Genomic DNA, 21,186 nt, shown 5'->3' on the forward strand with positions numbered 1-21,186 from the left:
AGACTCATAAGCCACTGCAGACTCGCATGATCGGTGATTACCGTGAACGGCATCATCTCCACGTACGGCCGGAATCGATGTATGGCCAGTTTGGCGGCTAGGCATTCCTTCTCGGTCAGAATCAGAATGAGCTAATCAATGTGTTACGGAACTGCTTGTTTCTCAGTGGGCCGCGCCGGCTGGCTCATCGGATTCTCTGGGTGTGGTCCCATCCCTGGCCCGCAGTCCGCACAATCGATAACAACAAAGCTACACGTCTGTAGCAAAACAGACTCACACAACACTACTCAAAATGAACCGCATAATCGATAACAAATATTCGGAACTACTAACTCATGAACAAAATACACAGCTGTAACAACTATGAAAATGTAAACAACAAAGGTAAGACACTCAATATAAATTAACATTCGCTTGCCGTCAACCGGACTGAACGGAAGTCTAGCCAGCTAGTGTGCCTTAAAAACAAAAAAACAAAAAAAAAACAAAAATACATACAAAACATAAAATCCCAAAGTGCCTAAAATCTCAATTCCTGCAGCTGTGGTAAGTCCTCTAGACTAAGAAGTGCTAAAGAGAAGAGGAGAGAACATGGCGGGCGCCACCCCACTGGCGTCAGCCACAAAAAGATATGCTGATAACCTTGACATCTTTGGCCCGGAAGGAGAAGCCCCTGAGCTCAAGAAAACAGCCATATCAACAAAATTGAATAATAAAGGAAATAAAACGGCAAAGTGCAACAACGAGGCAAAACCTCCCAAAATAAATGCCAAAGAGAATACTAATAATAGAGAAATAACAAAAAAAAATGACATATCCTCTGCAGAAATTAGTGACAGCTCAATGAGTGACACATCGATAAGCAGCGCTCATTCGATCAAAAAAAACATGCAAGTATACAAATGTCAATATGGGCTCAGCAGAAAATTATCTGAAAAAGCTACCAAACTCAGCAATCAAATACCTAAAAACCCAAATTACAAATAGTAACAAAGAAAATGAAAATAAGAACAATGAATTGATTTCAAACACAGACAACTCAGGTACCACCACAAATGACCCAAATGACCCAAAGTCTGAAAAACCTATCTTCCTGTATGATGCCGAACATCTAGGAGCTGCTTGTGTACTAGTAGACACAAGTCAAAATGAAGCCATCCAAAATAAAAATATAAAGAATGGTCTTTTCCTCTACGAAAAAATTCGTCACCTTAAACTCAAAGGCCTGAAGAACATAACGGCGATTGGAGCAACGCTTTACAAATTATATTTTGATAATGCCACCAATGCAAACCAGATAATTAAAAATGAAAGTCTCAGCCAATTAAAGTACAAAGCTTTCATCCCGAGGAACTACACTGAGACATATGGCGTAATCCGTGGGGTACCAACAAGTTGGTCTGACGAGGATATCTATAATAATATCCAATCCGAAATCAAAATTAAAACGGTTGAAAGAATTATGAGGAGAAAAAAAAATGAAGCGGGTGAACTATTGAAAGAAATCATACTAGAACCAACTGAAACAGTCAAAATAGGATTTCTTAACAATGAAATACCGAAATCTGTTCAACTTTTTAACATTTGCTCCTTAAAAGTAATGCACTTTTTCCCCAATGTAAGACAATGCTTCAATTGTGGAAAAGAAAAGATGTCTTAGCTGTGGCAAAGAAAATGGATGCCCCCCTGGATGCAAAAGTGGAAGATGCATCTTATGTAACGGTAGTGGACATCATTCCTGGGAGAAGAGTTCTTGCACAGTATGGAACAAGGAAACTGATATTCTCAAAATCATGACAATTAAAAAACTGGCCAGAAAAGAGGTCATGGAAAGCTATTCTCTCAATAACAATGAGATATACACCCAAAAAAACTATGAGACCAATTTCCCCCAACTAAGTCCAAAAACTAAAAATGTAATCAGCAATGACACAAGTGTCAATCAAATTATCAACAAAACGAAATACAGCAAAGTGGTGCAGCAGGTCGTTGGCTTCAATAAGCCACGCCCACACTTCATTCTGCCCTCATACACCAATGACACAAGCGATTGGACATATAATTACCCAAAGAAGGATGAAACTACAGCAATATGTAATGAATTATTCCAACTATTTTCTCCACTTTTCCATGACAACAATGAGCTCAGTACAAAATTAAATTTATTAAAAGACAAGTTCGAAAACGCACTTAAATATCAAAATGAACCACCCAATTTAACATCCAACAATAGTCAAAATCAAGATGCCCATTAAAATATTTCAATACAACATTCAATCTTTGAAGGCAAATAGAGACAATTTAGAATTTGCTCTAAATACAGAAAACTTTGATATAGCTTTTCTTTCTGAAATTTTTTCACATGACGAAAACAGAAATAACAGAAAACTAGCCAACTTCAATTTAATCAAAAAACACAGAGCAGATGGATATGGAGGAGTAGCCTTAGCATTCAGAAACAATATAAAATTTAGAAAACTGCAGTATAGTACAAATTGTGATATCATCATGGCAACGACGACCAATTTAAATACAAATCTAACCTTAGTTTCGGTCTATTTCGAGCCGAGAATCCCCCTTGAGGAGTTCAAACAGGAGATGTCCATGCTACTTGCACATTTAGAGCATATGACAAATGTAGTAATAGCTGGTGACTTCAATGCCAAGAGCACGGCCTTCGGCGGTAACATAACAAATGCACGTGGCAGATTTCTGGAAGAGTGCATGACCAATGCAGGTTTCAGATGCCTGAATACAGGTGCTAACACCTTCCAAGCGCAACCTAACTTTCTCCAAAATAAATGCGACTCAAAGCTGGCTGGTCAGGCCAATCCAGTTAGGGGGAAGCCACCACTTTCCAATAATAGTGAACATAGACTACACAGCAGTCAAACCAACTACCTTCCTGGCCAAGAAAAAATTGTTGAAGGATATTGCCAACCTCACAATCAGCAATAATCTGGATGACTTCAACAAAAAATTCTCATCTGTAATCAAAACATCAAGCTACTCTATACAAAATAATAAAATCCCCAAATACTGGTGGTCTGACGACCTACAAAAAATATACAGACATTTTATAGCTTCACAAGCAAAGGCCAACAATTTCCCCTCCATTATTAATTTCAACAAAGCTATTGCTCTAAAGAAACTCTGGAAAAATGCAGTTGCCAAAGCAAAAAAAGAAAGCTACATTAACAAAATCAGCATGGTGGACAAGCAACCGAACACAAGAATGGCCTGGAGATTCCTCAACTCCCTGAAAAACTGCCCACAGCCAGAACCAGCCAAACTCTGCCCATCTATGCACAAGCATTTTCTACAAATGTTAAAAGACCAGGTTTCAAGATCAACCAATTTCCAGGAACTCAGGTTCCCAAAAGAACAAAATTATGCAGAGATGCTCTTCTCCATGTCAGAGTTAACCGAAGTCCTAGATCACAAAAGGCCCACAGCGGGAGGGCATGACAAAATAACATATGACATGCTCAAGGCATTAAATGAGAACGGAAAAGCAAAGCTCATTGACATATATAATGATCTCTTTAAAGACTGCACAGTTCCTCCTCAGTGGAGAATCATAAACATAGCACCCATACTCAAACATGGCAAAGACCCTACGAATCTCGAGAACTATAGGCCAATATCGCTCATATCGGCCCTTGCCAAAACTGTTAACATGATGATCAAAAACAGAATCTCTAAATACGTGGAAGAAAACAACATCTTACCTATAAAGTCCTATGCATACAGAAAAAACAAATCCACGACCATGTGCATAAATGATTTACTAACCACAATCTCGCTACTTTAACAACAGAAGAAAGCAGTAGTCATAGTCAGTCTAGACATAAACAATGCGTATAACTGTGTCTGTCTAGAATATTTAAGTAAAATCATGTTACACGAGGGCATACCCGCAAAATATGTCATGTGGATAATGAATTTCATGTCCAGCAGATATCTAAAAATTGGTGAAGAAATGCTAGAAGTATGCGGAGGAATCCCGCACGGCAGTTGCCTGTCTCCTATCCTATTCAATCTGTACACTAAAAGATTGCACCAAATAGAAGACCCGGATACTAAAGTATACCAGTATGCTGACGATTTTATAATCCTATCTAGCAAACGATCCTTCCCAAGTGCAGTGAGTAACATACAGGACAAGTTATCAACCTTCCAATTGCTATGTGAAGATATAGGCTTGAACTTCAATGCCACCAAAACAGCCTCCCTATCGATGAGCAAAAGCAAGAGAAGAATGATCAACTTAGTCGTTAATGGGAGGAACATACCGCAAGCCTCGGAAATCAAATTTCTGGGAAGGTTGCTGAGCGCAAATATGTCGCTTAAGAATCATGTTAAAGATGTAAAAGCAAAAATGCTGAGGAGCCAACAGGTATTGCAATTTTCAACATCGATCAAAGGTGGCCTTAGACCAAGTGTTGCTGTAAACATATACAAAACCTTCATAAGAAGCAAAGTAGAATACGCCTGTACAACGCTGAACATGAATAAAGGCATAGCAAAAAACCTAACCTCACTGCTTGCAATCCCACTTAGGAGATGTATGGGAGTGACACCTTCCACGCCGACTCACATCATTTATGCGCTTGCAGGAGAGCTCCCTCCCCTTTTCAGGGCTGAACTGTTAACTGTTAAAGAAATAATTAAACTCAAAACATACAATCAAGACCTATTTAACACAATCAAATCAACGTACCACAAATCTCCATACAGGAAAACATATGAAGCGCACAAAGACATACTGGACAACACAAAACCAAAAACAAAGTATAACTCAAATCCAAATTTAAAATTAACAACAAAAATACTAAGTAATACTAAAAACAATACCTCTCTTGAGGAAATACAGTCGACATTTAAAAATACACTCCACAAATTTAAAGAATTGGGATACCACATTTTTGCAACAGATGCTTCTGTAATGGAAAATACGGTTGGAATAGCGGTATACAACGTTACCAGCGAGGAAGAATATATTTTCAGCTGCAACAAAGCAATCTCCTCGACATCTGCGGAACTATTAGCGATAAAAACAGCAATGGAAATAGCGAGGGAAAAAAATATCGCCAAACATGTAATATTTACGGATAGCATGGGGGCGATAACACTTCTAAGGCAAAAACAATCATCTTCATACATAGTGGCGGAAATTCATATGATATTAGACTGGACACGCTTAGAAGAAGCAGAAATTGTATGGATCCCAGGTCACAAAAAGATAAAGATCAATGAAAAAGCTGACGCATTAGCCAAAAAGGCATGCACAGAAGGTATCCCTCTAAACATAAGCTACAGTGTGGGAGATGCATTTAGAGCAGCAAAAAGACGCGTATGGCAAACATGGAACAACCATTATAAGGAATTATGTAGAACCAAGGGCATTTTCTTTTTTAGCCTTTTCCCGGTCCTAACAGAAAACCCATGGTTTAAGAAGATAAAGTGGACAGCATCCAATATTAAACTCATAAACCGCCTCTTCACTGGACATACATATGATAAAAAATACCTACACAAAATCAACAAAGTTGATACTAACATGTGTGAAGTATGCAATGATATAGAAAGCGCAGAACACTCCATCTTCCAATGCCATAAATTTAATAGTTTAAGAAGAAAATACAAAATTTTTACTCGCGCTGACTCAACTAAAGATATACTAAAAACAAAAGAACATCTATACTTAAGAGAACTAACAAAATTCATAAATGAAGCAAAAATAAGTATCTAAACCAAATAATTAATTATTACAATTACAGACACACACCAGCTTACTGAACCAACACAAACAACTGACTACACACAGGACTGCCTCGAGCTATCCTAGCCACAACGTATCTGGTCATCTGCCGCAGTATTTTGCGTCGACCAACCCCATAGACAGTTCTCGCAACTGTCTTCACCAAATCAAAAAAAAAAAAAAATATAAATTAACAAAAAAACACTATTTATCCACCTTACTCTTCCAGATCGGGCCCCGGTTCCGGACCCAGCGTACCCGCCCTACCATGAGACGATCACCTCCACTCGTCTCCCTCATTTTGGCCACTAAATGGCCTATATTAGCCCGTGTCGGCCATAATGCCTACTCTCCCCAACAATATTATTTTAGCCGGACATGATTTCTTTCAATAGGTGCGTATAATTGGTTGCGTTTTCTTAAAATGTATAACAATCATAATCATTGCTTATGGCATTTATCTTGCAGCTGTTTAGGATCTCATGCAAGCGGATAATTCATTAACTTCACAGGTGCGTATTACTGTTGCATATATTTATACTAATTGACAAAGCGCATTAATTCCTAAATTTTTCTCTTATCTTATAGAATTAATTTTTTTTTATTTTTTTACAACACTGAATGGAACAGGCGACGAAATACTACAAGGATATTGCTAGTCGCCGCAAAAGAAACGCGCACGGAGGCACTTTAGAGGCAATCGTTGCGCCGATTTAGGAACAATGGCCCACACAATTACTTAAAACTGGGTATGTCACGTATTATGTATTGTATGTATTAAATCGCTTAATTCTACCTTACCCTACCTAAAGAGCTCTCTGGGGGTGGTAAGGGGCGATATAAATGCGTAAATTCAAATTGGGTAAGTCTGTGAGCATAGTTCGCGCAAGTGTTAATTTTAGATTTTTATATTTTACAGGCGCAGATGCATCACCTTTGGAGTTCCCCTCACCGTTCGCACTCTAGAGTGAAGCTCGGCGTAAGTGCCTACGTATGTATAAATATATTTTATAAATACAAATTAACTAAATTTAACGATAAAAAAAAATCTACTCCTTTTCAGGGAGTGCAATTAGGAGTCTTCTTCTGACTCTGCCAGGGGCTCGAACGAGGATGGGCAAAAACATGGAACGGACTCACTCGGTGGATGTGGGCGGGGTCTCGCCTGTGGCCGCTTCTTCGTTGTTGGAGCCCGGTCGTTGGTGGCTCGTCTCGTCGCCTTCAGGTTTGCGCCGACGCTTGCTGGCGGCGTCGCGGGTATGGCTGGTTTGCGCCGCTGAACTGAATCCTGGCCTTCGAATGTTTCGTGGGCCTCTCTGGTGCGCGAGCTGGTCTCCTTGGTGCCGGAGCCGTTAATTTTTGGCTTATTTGGTTCGTCTCTCGTCGCACTTAAGTTTTAAGTCTCTTTTAAATTTTTATTATATTTTTTTTTGTGACTCGAGCGGTTTGCTTTCGATATATTTATTAAACGGCAAAAAAGAACACAAAAACGAAACTTTTATTTGTCCGTTAAGTCATTTGTATTATGCGCCGGCTTAATTTGCAGAAGGAAGAAATTCGGGTCCTTTTAGCAGAAATGCAATGTACAACTTTTATGCTCACTTCGAGCTGGCACGCCCGCCGTTAACCGCTGAACAAATCGAACTCCTCGACATTTTGGGCAGCCACACCATCGGTGCCGAATTTCGGCACACGCATACATTTGCGAGGCGGGCACCGTTGCTGCTCATCTGCACAGCTGCATTTTTTTTTGGGTCAACGGCCCAAATGAAGGCCAAGGGCATATCCAAGGGCATGCGATCCGCTCTCCTCATATTCTCTTTAAGAGCGAACCGGGCGGCCAATAGCAATCGTCGCTTTTGGCGCCGTGGATCGCATGTCTGGCGTTGCCACCCTTCAAAAATTTGGGCTCCGCCGTGGGCCCAGCTTCACCCCGCATACTCCGACCATATGACAAAAGATATCGGCGTGGCCGATAATATCGCACGCAACCAACTGAGTAACCCTCGGTGCTGCCGATAACGTCAAATGCAACATCACCACGCAGATTATTGTAACGACATGAAGGACAGTTACAAGGAATCTGCGTGCGCATTTCATGGATTGACCCAGCCGGCTAATAACGATGCCCAACGTAGGCCACACCCACGACAAGTAATCTATATTTTTGCCGCTGACCCAAAAAAAAAGGGGGGACTGGCGCTGCCGCCGCCGTTGCCTGGCAGGGAGGTGAGCAAATTACGATTATGTTCGTATATCTTTTGCGTGGAAGACGCCTAGCACGCGTCCCTGGAGATCTTCCAACTCGTAGGCGTTGGTTCCCACGGCTCGGACGACGCGGCTCTTCAAGAACTTCCGGGCGAACTTGGCATTGAAGGCTTTGCCGAAGCTGCTTAGTGCGAAGTTGCGCCTCCACACTTCCTGTCCCGGTTCCAGATGGAGCTGTCGCGCGCGGTGGTCGTACCGTTGGCGACTTCGCTCGTATGCGGTGTGCAGGTGGTCCTTGACTTGGCTTCGGATTACAGCCAGTCTGTCCTTTGCGTCAAGGTCAGAAATACTGTGGTCGGCCAATGATCTCAGCTTCCTGGCCAGTTTGTAACTGGAACCATTCAGGTACATCTGCTGTCCAAAGACCGCGAAGAACGGAGTGACTCCCGTAGCGCTGTGGACCGCATTCCGGATCGCCACTTCCACCTCTGGTAGGTACGCGTCCCATTCCCGATGATCCTGACCCAGGTAGGTTCTGATTGCCGACAGCACTGTGCGGTTCACGCGTTCGGCGGCGTTGCTCTGAGGCGAATACACTGGTGTGCGCAGGTGAGTAATGCCAAACGCCTGGACCATCGCATCGAACGACTTTGACACGAATTGTCGTCCATTATCCGAATGGATCACTTCCGGCACGCCAAATTTGAAGAACACCTCATGCACTAGGAAGTTCACGACATCCGCCGCGGTGGCTTCCCTCATGGCCTTCAGGAAAGTAAACTTCGAGAAGTGGTCTACGACGACGAATATCCACGCATGCCCTCGTTTCGACCGTGGATACTTCCCCAAGAAGTCGATATATAGCTTCTGGAAGGGGCGGTCGGTGCGCACTTCTTCCCCAATTCCGACCTGCATTCGGTAGTTCTGTGCCTTGGTCTCCTTGCATGTATCGCATTTCCGAACATAGTCCCTGACTTGTATGGCCATGTTGGGCCAATAATATCGCCTGCGCAGCGCGTGCAGCGTTTTCCTCATGCCTCCATGAGCTGACGTCTCGTCCGCGTGTGCTTGTTGGATGAGTCCTGCCGTCAGCGACTCCGGCACCCAGAGCTTCCAACTGGTGCCTTCGACCTCATCCTCCAAGCTCTCGTGCACGGTCCTCTTGAACAGAAGTCCGTCCTGCACTCTAAGGTCCGGCAACTTCCCTTGTTGGCTCATCACCTCTCTTATCAGCTCTCGATATTCGGTGCTCTCGAACTCCGGGGTCTGAAATCCCAACAGATCTTCCGGGGTTAGTTCGACCTCTTCCACGCTTCGGGACAATGTGTCTGCGACGACGTTGTCGGCTCCCTTGCGGTACTGCATGGAGAAAGGGAACGCTTGCAGTTCTAGGGACCACCTGGCTAATCTCCCGCTCAAGTCTTTGAGACTCATAAGCCACTGCAGACTCGCATGATCGGTGATTACCGTGAACGGCATCATCTCCACGTACGGCCGGAATCGATGTATGGCCAGTTTGGCGGCTAGGCATTCCTTCTCGGTCACCGAATAGTTGATCTGGTGCTTGTTGAGTTTGGCCGAGAAGAATGCGATCGGCCTTTCCTGTTGTTCGTCGTCTAGCTGGAACAACACGGCTCCTACTCCGTAGTGAGATGCGTCGCATTGGATGAAGAATGGTCTTCGAAAATCCGCGTGAACTAACACTGGGGCTGTGGTGAGGGCTAACTTCAAGCTTTCTATGGCTTCTATGGCCTCGTCGCTCAACACAAATCTACCCGTTCGCTTCTTAAGGGCATCAGTCAACGGTACCGATATCTCGGCGAAGTTCTTTATGAATCGGCGATACCACCCCGCCGTACCTAAGAAGCTTCGTAGTTCTTTGACCGTCCTCGGATTCGGGATGTTCCGGACCGCTTCTACTCTTCCCGGATCCATGCGCAGCGTCCCGCCGCCTATGATGAAACCCAGGTAGTTTAGGTTGCGGAAGCAGAATTTTGACTTCGCCATACCTATGGTGAGGTTCGCGTTCCTCAGACACTCGGCCACCAATTCCAAGTATTTTAAGTGCGTTGGAAAATCTGCCGATATTATCAGCAAGTCGTCTAGGTATACGAATACGTTGGACCTCAAATTCGCCGGGATTACCTTGTCCATGAGCCTGCAAAGTTGTTGAGCGGCGTTGCAGAGCCCGAATGGCATGTGGCGGAACTGGTACAGCGGCCTCCCTGGTACAGTAAACGCCGTATACGCCCTGCTCTTCTCCTCCATCTCGATTTGCCAGAACGCGAACTTAAGGTCGACGCTAGAGATAAAATGAGTCTCGTCGATTCGCGATAGGATGCCCTCGATGCATGGAAGCGGGTAAGCGTCTTTTACCGTCACACTGTTTAATTTCCTGGCGTCTAAGCAAAACCTGTTCTTCCCAGGCCTCATCACCACCGTCGTCCGGTTGCTCCAGGGGCTGTCACTCTCCTCGATGATGCCCAACTTTAGCATTTTATCCACCTCGGCCCACACGATCTCCTGTTTGGCCGGGGACAGCGGATAATGTCTGTCTTTCACGGGTTCTGCTCCCTCGATCAGCTGAATTCGGTGCTGCAGCAGGTGAGTTTTCCCTAGGCCATCCTTCTCAAATTGGAGAAATCTGCGCTTCACGCTTTCCAACTGACTCCTCTGATCGTTGTCCAGGTCCCACATTTCCGGATCCGTCACGCAGTCGTCGTCGTCCCGGTAATAAGCCACCTCTGGGTTTGCTACCGTTACCTCAGATGCCTCTGGGGGTGTTTCGGACTTTCTGGCCGGACCGAGCAGCTCTGGTGCGATCTCGAAGGCTCGCCAGAAGTCGATTCCCAGGTATAGTTCCTGTCGCAGGTCCGGGCACATGTAAAATACGATATCTTCCTTTCTATTCCCGTATTTCACAGGCAGAACAACGCGACCTAAAATTGGGCGATTGGCACCCGCCGCTGTCCTCACCATCGATTCGTATGGCCGCGCTTCCCATCCCAGTTTCTCCACTAACTCCCGGCATCCTTGTCCCAACAGACTGACTGAGGCCCCCGTGTCCAGCAACCCTTTCATCTTGGCCCCAGCGACCTCCACTTCGGCGAATACTCGTGGGTCTATACTCTCCTCCCGTCTCACCGCTTCGACGACCTGGCGCCTGGTAATCCTGCGTCTGCGGAAGCGCGCACGTGCCTTCACCATCCTCCGGGTGGCTAGCGTCATCCCCTCCAGCTGTCGCTCACCAAAAATTCTATTTCGGGCCGACATGTATGCCCGAACACGTTCTTCGTATGGTAAGCCCCTAAGTGTTCCTCCTTTGCTTATACTATTATTATAATTAGCCTTATCCTGATCCTTATTCCAAATCTCCGTCTCCTTCCCAATGATTATTGGCTCTGGTAGGTGCCCCTCTCCTGCTTCCCCGCGGTCGCCGTCCCGGAACGCGTCTGTCCCGCCATCACCGCGCTCCCTCTGGGGTTTCCCGGACAGTTTTCACACTGCGAGCAGAAAGTGTCCGGCTTTCCACACCTATAGCAGAATATTTTCCGCTCCTTGGACAGGCAGTCTCTAAAGACGTGATCGAACTGTCTGCAGTTCCAGCATACAATTCGGGATGAGTTTCTGCTTCGCACGAATGCCTCCTCCAGTTCTCCCGGTGGCGTTTCTGTAAGATGCGGTGGTACTTCAACCTCGTGGACTACGGGCCTCGTTCCTTGTGGACAACGCGACGGCTGAAGGTACCCAGTCCGGCTTCTGCGACCCATGTGCCTCTCCACTTCTAGGCACTCTTGGCGCAGCTCATCCACGGTGAGTACGTCCATGGCATAGATATATTTCGCCAGACTTTCTTTTAAACCACGCTTTATAATCCTCACCAGCTCTCGGTCTCTCAGCGGCTTCTGGAATCGCGCGGCGAGTTGACGCATGTGGTGGATATAATCATCCACCCCTTCGCTGGCCTGTTGCTCTCGTTGTAGAAGCTCCTGCATTACATCGTGTTCCGTCTGGTAGCCCCGGAACCTGTCCAAGAGGGCATGCCGCAGTTGCACCCAGCTGTCGACCCTAGAATGCCGCACGTGCATCCAATACCACTCGCGGGCGCGGCCGGTCAGGAGCAGGTGGAAACCGCGCAGGACCTCCTTCCACGGGCACTGATACTGCCTCTGCAGGAACTCTAGGCGGAACACGAAGTCCTCGACCGAATTCATCGCGTCCTCGCCGTCAAACTTGACGTTCCACCGCTCGAGCTTCATGTACGCAGTTTCTCGCACGTTGGCGTACGCCTCCTCCGGTTGAAAATCATCCGCTCTCCGGTCCTCTACTCGGAAATGGCGGTTATTCGGGTTACGCCAGTTCCTCGACTGAGCATCTGCCACGTAAACTGGGCTGCTGGACGAATACTCCGCCCCTCGTGCGCCTTGTCTACGTGGCTTCGGTGGCACCGGTGGTGGAAATGCCTCGCGCTGGAACACTTCCCGTTCTTTCGGGATGGCGCCTGTTCGCGGTCCCGGCTCGACATGTCTGGGCGGCTTCGGCGCAGTGTTAGTCTCGGCGGTTTGGCTCCCTGGCGGCCTAAGCACATCAATGATGCCCTTCATCATTTCCATGAAGCCAGCTCGCATCTCCTCGCGGATGGACTCGCTGATGCCAGATGGCAGAGCATGCAGATATGTTTGGTGGGCCTGAGCGATCGCCGCGTTTGCCGCCGATTTGAGCACTGAGTCTTTCGGGGCTTTTGGGAACTCCAGGTTCTGTGGAGGTCTATCCTGTTGCGCCAATTCTTTCTCCAAGTCTACCAGGTGACCCTCTTCCGGGATCTGTCTCTCTGGAAATCCCCGGAAATTCATTGGCGTTCGCACCAGCCCTCCAGCTGGGCGCGGCGGTGGCAGAGCCGACGCCCCATCAGCGTCAGAAGCCCAATCAGACACCTGTTCCTCAGCCATACTTATCCCTTCTGAGAACAGTACCCCTCTCTTCTACAAGGCTTACAACCCTTATAAAAACTTTACTAATATTCCTTATAAATTAATAAATAAATAAACACCCACTAACAAATCTTACTAATAAAGAATAATAAATTAATACACATCGACCACAAAAACACTCACAAAATTAAATTTTTTTTTCTTTCTAATTAATTTCAAATACTTGGGGGAGAGAAGACAAATCCTAACACAGGCTAAATAATCTACGCATAATCTGGACAGTGGACAACACTTTAGCATTCGTCCCATGCTCAGTTCGTCAGTTTGACTGACGAACGGCATGCAAGGAACGCTACCTTGAAGGCTATTTGGTTTCTGTCGCACTTCTGTGCACCCTTAGGGTATGCTGTGTGACAGGTGCGGCGCAGGATCGGCTCTATATCGTCCTGGGTCACCTGCCTCCGAAGCTCATTTAACTACGGCCAGCACACACCAAACGTTAACACAGAGTGGGACAAAACAAATAGAAAACATTAAACAAACTCTAGTCAGACCTACCCTAATATCACATCTTGTCACAGGTTATTTTGTCATGGCGGCTACCACCAGGCTACGATGGACGGTCGCGAACGTTCACCACTTAGCAAACGTGACTTACCGTCATCAACCGCGACAAGAAAACTCCCCATATCAATGGACACCATGGCAAGATCCGTCTCCGTCGCTCTTCTGGCCATTTTTGGGATATGCTGTGTGACAGATGCGGCGCAGGCTCGGCTCTATATCGTCCTGGGTCACCTGTCTCCGAAGCTCGTATAACTACGGCCAGCATACATCCAACATTGACACAAAATGAGACAAAAACTACTAATTGAATAAATAACATCTGACTAAACTACCCTAATATCACATTTTTGTCGTTGCGGCTACCACCAGGCGAACGATGGATAGTCGCAAATGTTTCGCCAACATGCGAACGGCCATCAACCACTACAAAAAAAAAACCCCTCATGCTTATGGATGGATATTCAGATAACCTCTACTTCCGTCGTGCTTCTCGGATTCCACTACACGCTGCGCGATTATGAGCTACCTACTCGTGCCACATAAGACTTCAGCGGTGTGGGTCCTGAAGCCAAGGGAGTCCTTTCCTCTGTACCTTCATTTTTATCGTATTTATTTTTCTTTGATTACACACCGACTTCAAAGAAGCCGAGTGCTTCTTCAAATTGGGCGCCATATTGTTACGGAACTGCTTGTTTCTCAGTGGGCCGCGCCGGCTGGCTCATCGGATTCTCTGGGTGTGGTCCCATCCCTGGCCCGCAGTCCGCACAATCGATAACAACAAAGCTACACGTCTGTAGCAAAACAGACTCACACAACACTACTCAAAATGAACCGCATAATCGATAACAAATATTCGGAACTACTAACTCATGAACAAAATACACAGCTGTAACAACTATGAAAATGTAAACAACAAAGGTAAGACACTCAATATAAATTAACAAAAAAACACTATTTATCCACCTTACTCTTCCAGATCGGGCCCCGGTTCCGGACCCAGCGTACCCGCCCTACCATGAGACGATCACCTCCACTCGTCTCCCTCATTTTGGCCACTAAATGGCCTATATTAGCCCGTGTCGGCCATAATGCCTACTCTCCCCAACAATATTATTTTAGCCGGACATGATTTCTTTCAATAGGTGCGTATAATTGGTTGCGTTTTCTTAAAATGTATAACAATCATAATCATTGCTTATGGCATTTATCTTGCAGCTGTTTAGGATCTCATGCAAGCGGATAATTCATTAACTTCACAGGTGCGTATTACTGTTGCATATATTTATACTAATTGACAAAGCGCATTAATTCCTAAATTTTTCTCTTATCTTATAGAATTAATTTTTTTTTATTTTTTTACAACACTGAATGGAACAGGCGACGAAGTACTACAAGGATATTGCTAGTCGCCGCAAAAGAAACGCGCACGGAGGCACTTTAGAGGCAATCGTTGCGCCGATTTAGGAACAATGGCCCACACAATTACTTAAAACTGGGTATGTCACGTATTATGTATTGTATGTATTAAATCGCTTAATTCTACCTTACCCTACCTAAAGAGCTCTCTGAGGGTGGTAAGGGGCGATATAAATGCGTAAATTCAAATTGGGTAAGTCTGTGAGCATAGTTCGCGCAAGTGTTAATTTTAGATTTTTATATTTTACAGGCGCAGATGCATCACCTTTGGAGTTCCCCTCACCGTTCGCACTCTAGAGTGAAGCTCGGCGTAAGTGCCTACGTATGTATAAATATATTTTATAAATACAAATTAACTAAATTTAACGATAAAAAAAAATCTACTCCTTTTCAGGGAGTGCAATTAGGAGTCTTCTTCTGACTCTGCCAGGGACTGCGGGCCAGGGATGGGACCACACCCAGAGAATCCGATGAGCCAGCCGGCGCGGCCCACTGAGAAACAAGCAGTTCCGTAACAAATGCATCCTTTAAATGCATAGATTAGGGCATTTGGAGGAGTCTTGTAAGGTTCACTCTCAAGTGTTATCGATAAAAAACGATAATTTGTATCAAAGCTTGAATTACACTCTATCAATATATGAGACATACGTGACTTTTATTTGCTGCCAAATAAATCGAGCGTTTACTGTAGTTTCGCATTTAAAACGAATTGGTTAGCCGACTTATTGAAAACCTCATTACCCTAGCTTATCAGCAATTAAAATGTTTAACAGCTTCGGGAATTCAACAATTCTGCGGATTTATGCCACATGCAACGTGTTATTCAGGCAACGGATTCTGAAATATTCATGCAGCGTTTAGCTGTCCCACTTCAAATGTGGAGCACCATGGAGAGTGTGCCGGATCAATCAGTCAGCAAGCATAAATGGTAGATGCTGCGGGTGTGTGAAAACTGCTAGAGCGTGGGGGCATGGCATGACTGTCGACATAAGTGTATGACTTGCTGTTAGTATTGCTGTCACTCGACTCGTTGCCGCTGTCACATTGCACTTGAGGCTAATGCAGTCTGTGTTGCAGTCGTCATGACTATGTCCAATGTGCAACAACGGAGGCACTACAGAGCCAACAACAATGCCCATTTGTCCAGTCTGGAGCTGGAGCTCATGTCGTTTTCTCTTTGGTATCGAATAAATTTTGAATTAATTGCGTTTATCTCTTGTCGAAATTTTCGATAGAGCTGCTGCCACATGTCCTGGCTCGTAGCAGAGGAGCTGCAACCACAGAATTTATATCGCAGCTGGGGCTAAACTTTGACTAAGCCCAGCCTGTGGCAGTTATTAGCTCATGCTGATGCTGATGCTGATGCTGATGTTGTTCTTGTTGCTGCTTCTGTTTTTGACTTTTCGTTTGCAATTGCATATTTGGTGCGCCTGCCTGCTTCGTCCTGTGTCCGCTTGCCATTTGTTTGTCCGAGGCAATCGTAATCTATGTAGTTGTAGTCATGTCGCCGCTGCGGTGAAGTTCAGCTTTGTGTTTACCGGCTCGCAGTCGGCTATAATTAATTGACGTGAATTGTTTGCGTTTGGCCCAAAAGCCGCACAGCTCGCCCGCGCTATACTCGTACGTATACGTAAAATCCGCATGCTGCTGCTGACGCTGCCCGCTAAGCCGTAACTTAATTAAAGCGCTGAAAATGTCGAACTCAAATGCAACTTCATTTACAGCTTAATTGCTGGCTCATTTTATGTTTCTTTTTTGACGATTTTTTTTTCGTTTCTGTTTTCGATTTTTATTTGATTATTTTTGTAATCACAAAAGCGCTTGTCCAATTTAATCGCATCAAGTCAGCTGAGCCACTGGAGCGCAAATTCTTTTATCACAGGCGTATCTTTACGCAGTTTTTTAAAATCATTTTATTTCCTTTTTGCATTTCTGTGATTAATGACCTGTAAAAGTGAAAGGTGTGCAAAAGTTGTGCAGCAAGAAAAGCGCAGCAATTCTCACACTCAACAGCTTCTTAATTGAGTGCTATTGAGTGAATCAGCAGAGTGCTGCACTTTTGCATACGTAATTTTCACAAAAATCGCATTAAATGGCTTATAGACATATCAAGAATTAGCTTAAGGCAAATGTCAAACACATATTTTGGGCATAATTTATGAGTAATACTTCAATATAAATATGAGTTATACATAAATATTGTCTCTTTAGATTTTCTAACAAGTTTGTAGTGTAAAGCTTTTAAAATAATATTTCGAGTAAATATTTTTAAATTAGATTGTCAACAAGTTAAGCTCGAAAACACTTTCGCTCAGTCCCTGCCACACATGACGTATGCGTTATATTTGTGTCACACTCGAGGACTTTGAAAAACTGGCTAAAACAGGACAATACCTACACACTTACACTCACACACACACTCGAGCTCATTTAAAACTTTGGACATGCTGTGGTCAAGCATATGACAAGCTCAACGCCAGCTGTGCCCCACTAGGCCCCGCCCTCTTCTAACATGCCCTTGGGCCCTATCAGCCGGCTGATTATCATTCATTTGTTGCCACATAATGGGCCACTTCGGCTGTGGCCATGGCAAACGCTTTAGGGTCTCGATAATTATCAACTGCGGGCCACAAAAAATACAAAACAAAAGCGAAAAAGTTTTTTATACGACAGCATTGTGCGATTGTTTTAACTGTTGTTAAATGCCACAAAAAACTGTACAATTGTCTGTTATATATTGTGTATGAGTGTGAGTGTGTGCATTTGAGTGTTTGTTAATAATTGCATGTGTCTTGTGTGCAGCCAAATGCAGGCATTGTTTTACAAGCCAACAGCAGCCGAACCAGAACCAGTTCCAGGAGGCCAGCGCTGCTGCCAGTGACAGCAACAGCGACGGCGACGGTGACGGCGACTGCGACGGCGACGTTGACTGCGATGCCTCGTAAGTAATTCCGCGCATATGTTACGCCACAGCGGCTGCATACTATGCGCCAACAACAGCAACAACAGTCGCAATAACAGCAATAGCAACAATAACACCAATTGCAATCGTACAGAGCAGGCGAACGACAGAGAGAGAGAGAGAGAGAGAGAGAGAGAGAGAGAGAGAGAGAGAGAGAGAGAGAGAGAGAGAGAGAGAGAGAGAGAGAAAGAGAGAGAGTTTGGCTTGAGCTATGTTATATACTAGCAGACAGCAGAATGTGGGCTTCAGTGTCAACAACAGCAGCAGCAGCGGAAGCTAAAGCTCGGCTGTGCGGCATATTCATGACTGCTGCACACGACAAATTGAATTTTATGCAAACTCTGCGCCCCGCCCCTGCCCGATCCACTCTAATGCATTGTTCTCAAATCATCATCGCGCTCGCTTGCTCCACTCACTCAATCACTGCGTGTGGCTCGCGCCCTCTCACTCTCACTCTCGCTTTGGCTTGCGCGGCGACATCCATGGGCTGCGTGTATGCTGCAGAATAATTTTGTCTTTTGTTTTCTTTTAAGCTGCCTTTTTGTGTGCGTGTGTGCATTGGAATATTATGCTTATCCTTGTGCTTTGCACTTGCCAGTCGTCCTGCGACGCACGTTTTCAATGCTGCTTTTTCATTGTTGTTGCCAGCGTGTGTCCTAGTTTTGCTCAATGCGCCTGCATTTGCCTGCTGTGTAATTGTTGTTGTGGTTGTTGGTTTTGCCTTTGCCTTTACCGTGTTGTTTTTTGTTTCTTAGGGTTACTAGGGAGCTCCATTATTTCACAACTCTATCGGCTTTGAGGCTCCATTGTGTGTGCCACCCAATTTGTTAGCTTGACGTTAATGAGAAATAATGTTATCGCACTGTTATGCGTCTGTAAGTGCGTGTGTGTGTTTGTTCTTCAGAATTCGTTTGTGTAAATTGCCAAGCACATTCATGAGAAGGTTAATTGTCTTTATGATTATGACAGGGTCACTTGAATTGGGCAGCGCTTAAGGATTTTACTGTATACGCTTGAGCCATTAAAATCCTAATTAGCCATTTTGCTGGAATGCTAAATACGATGGTATAAATAGATATTTACAACAGAAACACTTAAACACAACAATTGCATTTTGTACGCGCGGCTTAACTAAGCCATTAACATGAAAAAGAGCTGTCACAGTAAACAGTTGCCTAACAGCGCAGCATCTCTTACTAGCAAGTTAACATTGACTGAGTTAATCACGTTATGTTCGCAAACTCTCTTGTTTGCTCTCTTGGCTTACAGCTGTTAAGTAACATAAGCCGAACAGCATCATCCACGTTTCGTTGGCATCGTTTAGTCTACTTTTAGCCGGTGTCGCGCGCGCATCGTTTGAGAGGCGCAGGTGCGAAACATCAAATTCGTTGAACTTAACAAGTGAATATATAATGTGAATACAGTGAATAAATATGAATGAGTGTAATTAATTTAAAAATGATATGACACTAAACAATATAAATGAGCATTCAATGTGGTGTATGGTGAATTTGTAAATAAACTTAATACAATCTCACATCTTAAAACTAAAATTCATATTTTGAGAAATATAATATTCAAAAAAATATTAAAAAAGACAATTTAAAAAAAAAAAATTAATTAATATAAATACGAACTAAAAAACAATTTATTATATATATATATATATATATATATATATATATATAAGCAAACAAGCTGAAAATATAATTTGAATTTCCATATATTCGTATATTTTCGAGCTCTTTTATTTTATTTAATTTGCTCTTTTTGACAGTATAAAAATATTTTAAATTTGCGCTCATCCTGTTTTTATGTTGTCTGATTTTCTTGGAATTCACACACAGCTTCCCAAGCAAATCATGTATCAAGAGAATTTTTTGAAAGGTTGAAAGGCGTTTATAAAACATTAATAATTGAATACTAAGCAAGAAATTTATTCCGAATTATGTTGGCCTCTTTTCGCTTAATTCTATTATTTATTATATGATTTGCTTAACAAATACAAATACACATGAAAATCACACACAGCTCAAGTCAATATTTAATATCAACAATGTTTTTGTGAAAATAAGGCTAAAATAATAAATATATATATAATATATGTATATATATTTATTTATATAAATGTATAACTCTAATGGGCGCAACAATAAATTAAATTACAAGTCAGAAAAATTTCTGTTTCCGGCTTGGCGGCTAAAAAATTTTATCTTCCGCTCTCATCTGTTTGCTTTGCCAGCAGCAGCAGCAACAACAGCAAGAATCAGAGGAAAAGCTAAGCACAGCAAACAGAAGTCAGGAGTTGAAGGCCTATAGAGGAGAGCGTTGAGAGCAACGGGAACTTGTGTTAAATCATTTACACTTCCGCTTGTTGTTTTGTTTGTGCAATCAATTTAGTATTATTTACGTTATCAGCAACAACAACAACAACAACAACAACAACAACAACAGCGGCAGCGCTTTAATGCATGGAATTCAGTCGGCTAGAACATAAAATTTGGTAACCGGTTGCCATTACTTATGAATGGCTGGCATTTCTCAAGGCCTCCTCGCATTTGTATGCTGTGGCAAAAACAAACGGCATTTAAATCATTATTTGCCGCACAACCTGAAAACAAAAGGGTCAAGCGCAAACCTCGCACTCGAACCCGACTCCTGGCAACACGCCTAAGTCTAAGCCCAAGCAGAAGGCAGGCAAATCCTTTCAATTCGTAAGCGCGTGTCGTGCATTTCCAAGTGCTGTCTGTGCCTGTCTCTGCCCAAGTGTGTGTGGGTGTGTGTGGGGGGGCGTGTTTGCCTGGCCATATGCACACCTTTTACGCCCGACTAAACACCCGCATAAATAAATTTCGTTAATGCCAAATAGTCTCAAGCGTAAAAGAAAGATGAGGTAACAGCAACAGAAGTCGGCCACATGGAATTCCTCACACACACACTCACACTGCTACATGTGTGCCTGAGAGCGATTTCGCCAGCCATTCGCAATATTCTTATTTGTATAGTATACTTCTCAGCGTAGTTCTGAAACAGCCGCATCATACTGCCAGAACATTTAAAAATATTAGCATTTCTCTATAAAAGCAAACTAGTCTAAGTATTTAAAGTATTTACCTGCTGCTTTTCAGCTGCTAGCTACAGTACTTAACGCCTAACAAGGGCGCAGCTATCACAATTACTCAATGAGCTTTGTAGCATACTTTTGAGCGCGGCCATGAATATGTCAATCTTGACTATATATTATTGGCATTAACTTTCGTATGTGGTGACTAGGTACGCTTATAATTACAGTACTGCACGCCTAAGTAAAACACAGCAGACAAAATTTCATATATTTC

At 43.9% G+C, this 21,186-nt stretch overlaps 1 protein-coding gene and 3 long non-coding RNA genes across 8 annotated transcripts in view; all 4 read left to right on the forward strand.

The window, feature by feature from the left end:
- Positions 1-363: 363 nt before the first annotated feature.
- Positions 364-6,936, forward strand: LOC115763817. 2 transcript variants are annotated; one of them, XR_004017956.1, is made up of 7 exons: positions 364-384; positions 5,994-6,159; positions 6,233-6,276; positions 6,395-6,513; positions 6,577-6,626; positions 6,684-6,755; positions 6,828-6,936. It is a non-coding gene; the product is annotated as an uncharacterized LOC115763817 (long non-coding RNA). The 2 variants fall into 2 exon arrangements; XR_004017957.1 differs by lacking the exon at positions 6,577-6,626.
- A 7,431-nt stretch (positions 6,937-14,367) lies between these two features.
- Positions 14,368-14,747, forward strand: LOC115763773. Its single transcript, XR_004017950.1, has 3 exons — positions 14,368-14,388; positions 14,447-14,612; positions 14,686-14,747. It is a non-coding gene; the product is annotated as an uncharacterized LOC115763773 (long non-coding RNA).
- Positions 14,748-14,843: 96 nt separating this feature from the next.
- Positions 14,844-15,381, forward strand: LOC115763772. Of its 3 annotated transcripts, XR_004017948.1 has the most exons (4): positions 14,844-14,966; positions 15,030-15,079; positions 15,137-15,208; positions 15,281-15,381. It is a non-coding gene; the product is annotated as an uncharacterized LOC115763772 (long non-coding RNA). The 3 variants fall into 3 exon arrangements; XR_004017949.1 differs by lacking the exon at positions 15,030-15,079; XR_004017947.1 differs by lacking the exon at positions 14,844-14,966 and having other exon boundaries at positions 14,973-15,079.
- A 3,869-nt stretch (positions 15,382-19,250) lies between these two features.
- LOC115763842 (mucin-5AC-like) overlaps positions 19,251-21,186 on the forward strand; it is a 76,580-nt gene continuing 74,644 nt past the window's right edge. The window contains exon 1 of one of the 2 annotated variants that reach the window (XM_030706606.1): positions 19,251-19,291. The gene's annotated coding sequence lies outside the window, so the exon portion shown is untranslated. Of the gene's footprint in view, positions 19,349-21,186 lie in introns of both variants that reach the window. The other variant, XM_030706607.1, reaches the window with a different exon arrangement.

Source organism: Drosophila novamexicana, unplaced genomic scaffold, assembly GCF_003285875.2.
Source record: "Drosophila novamexicana strain 15010-1031.04,08,12 unplaced genomic scaffold, DnovRS2.1 tig00000770-arrow-pilon, whole genome shotgun sequence".
NCBI lineage: Eukaryota > Metazoa > Arthropoda > Insecta > Diptera > Drosophilidae > Drosophila > Drosophila novamexicana.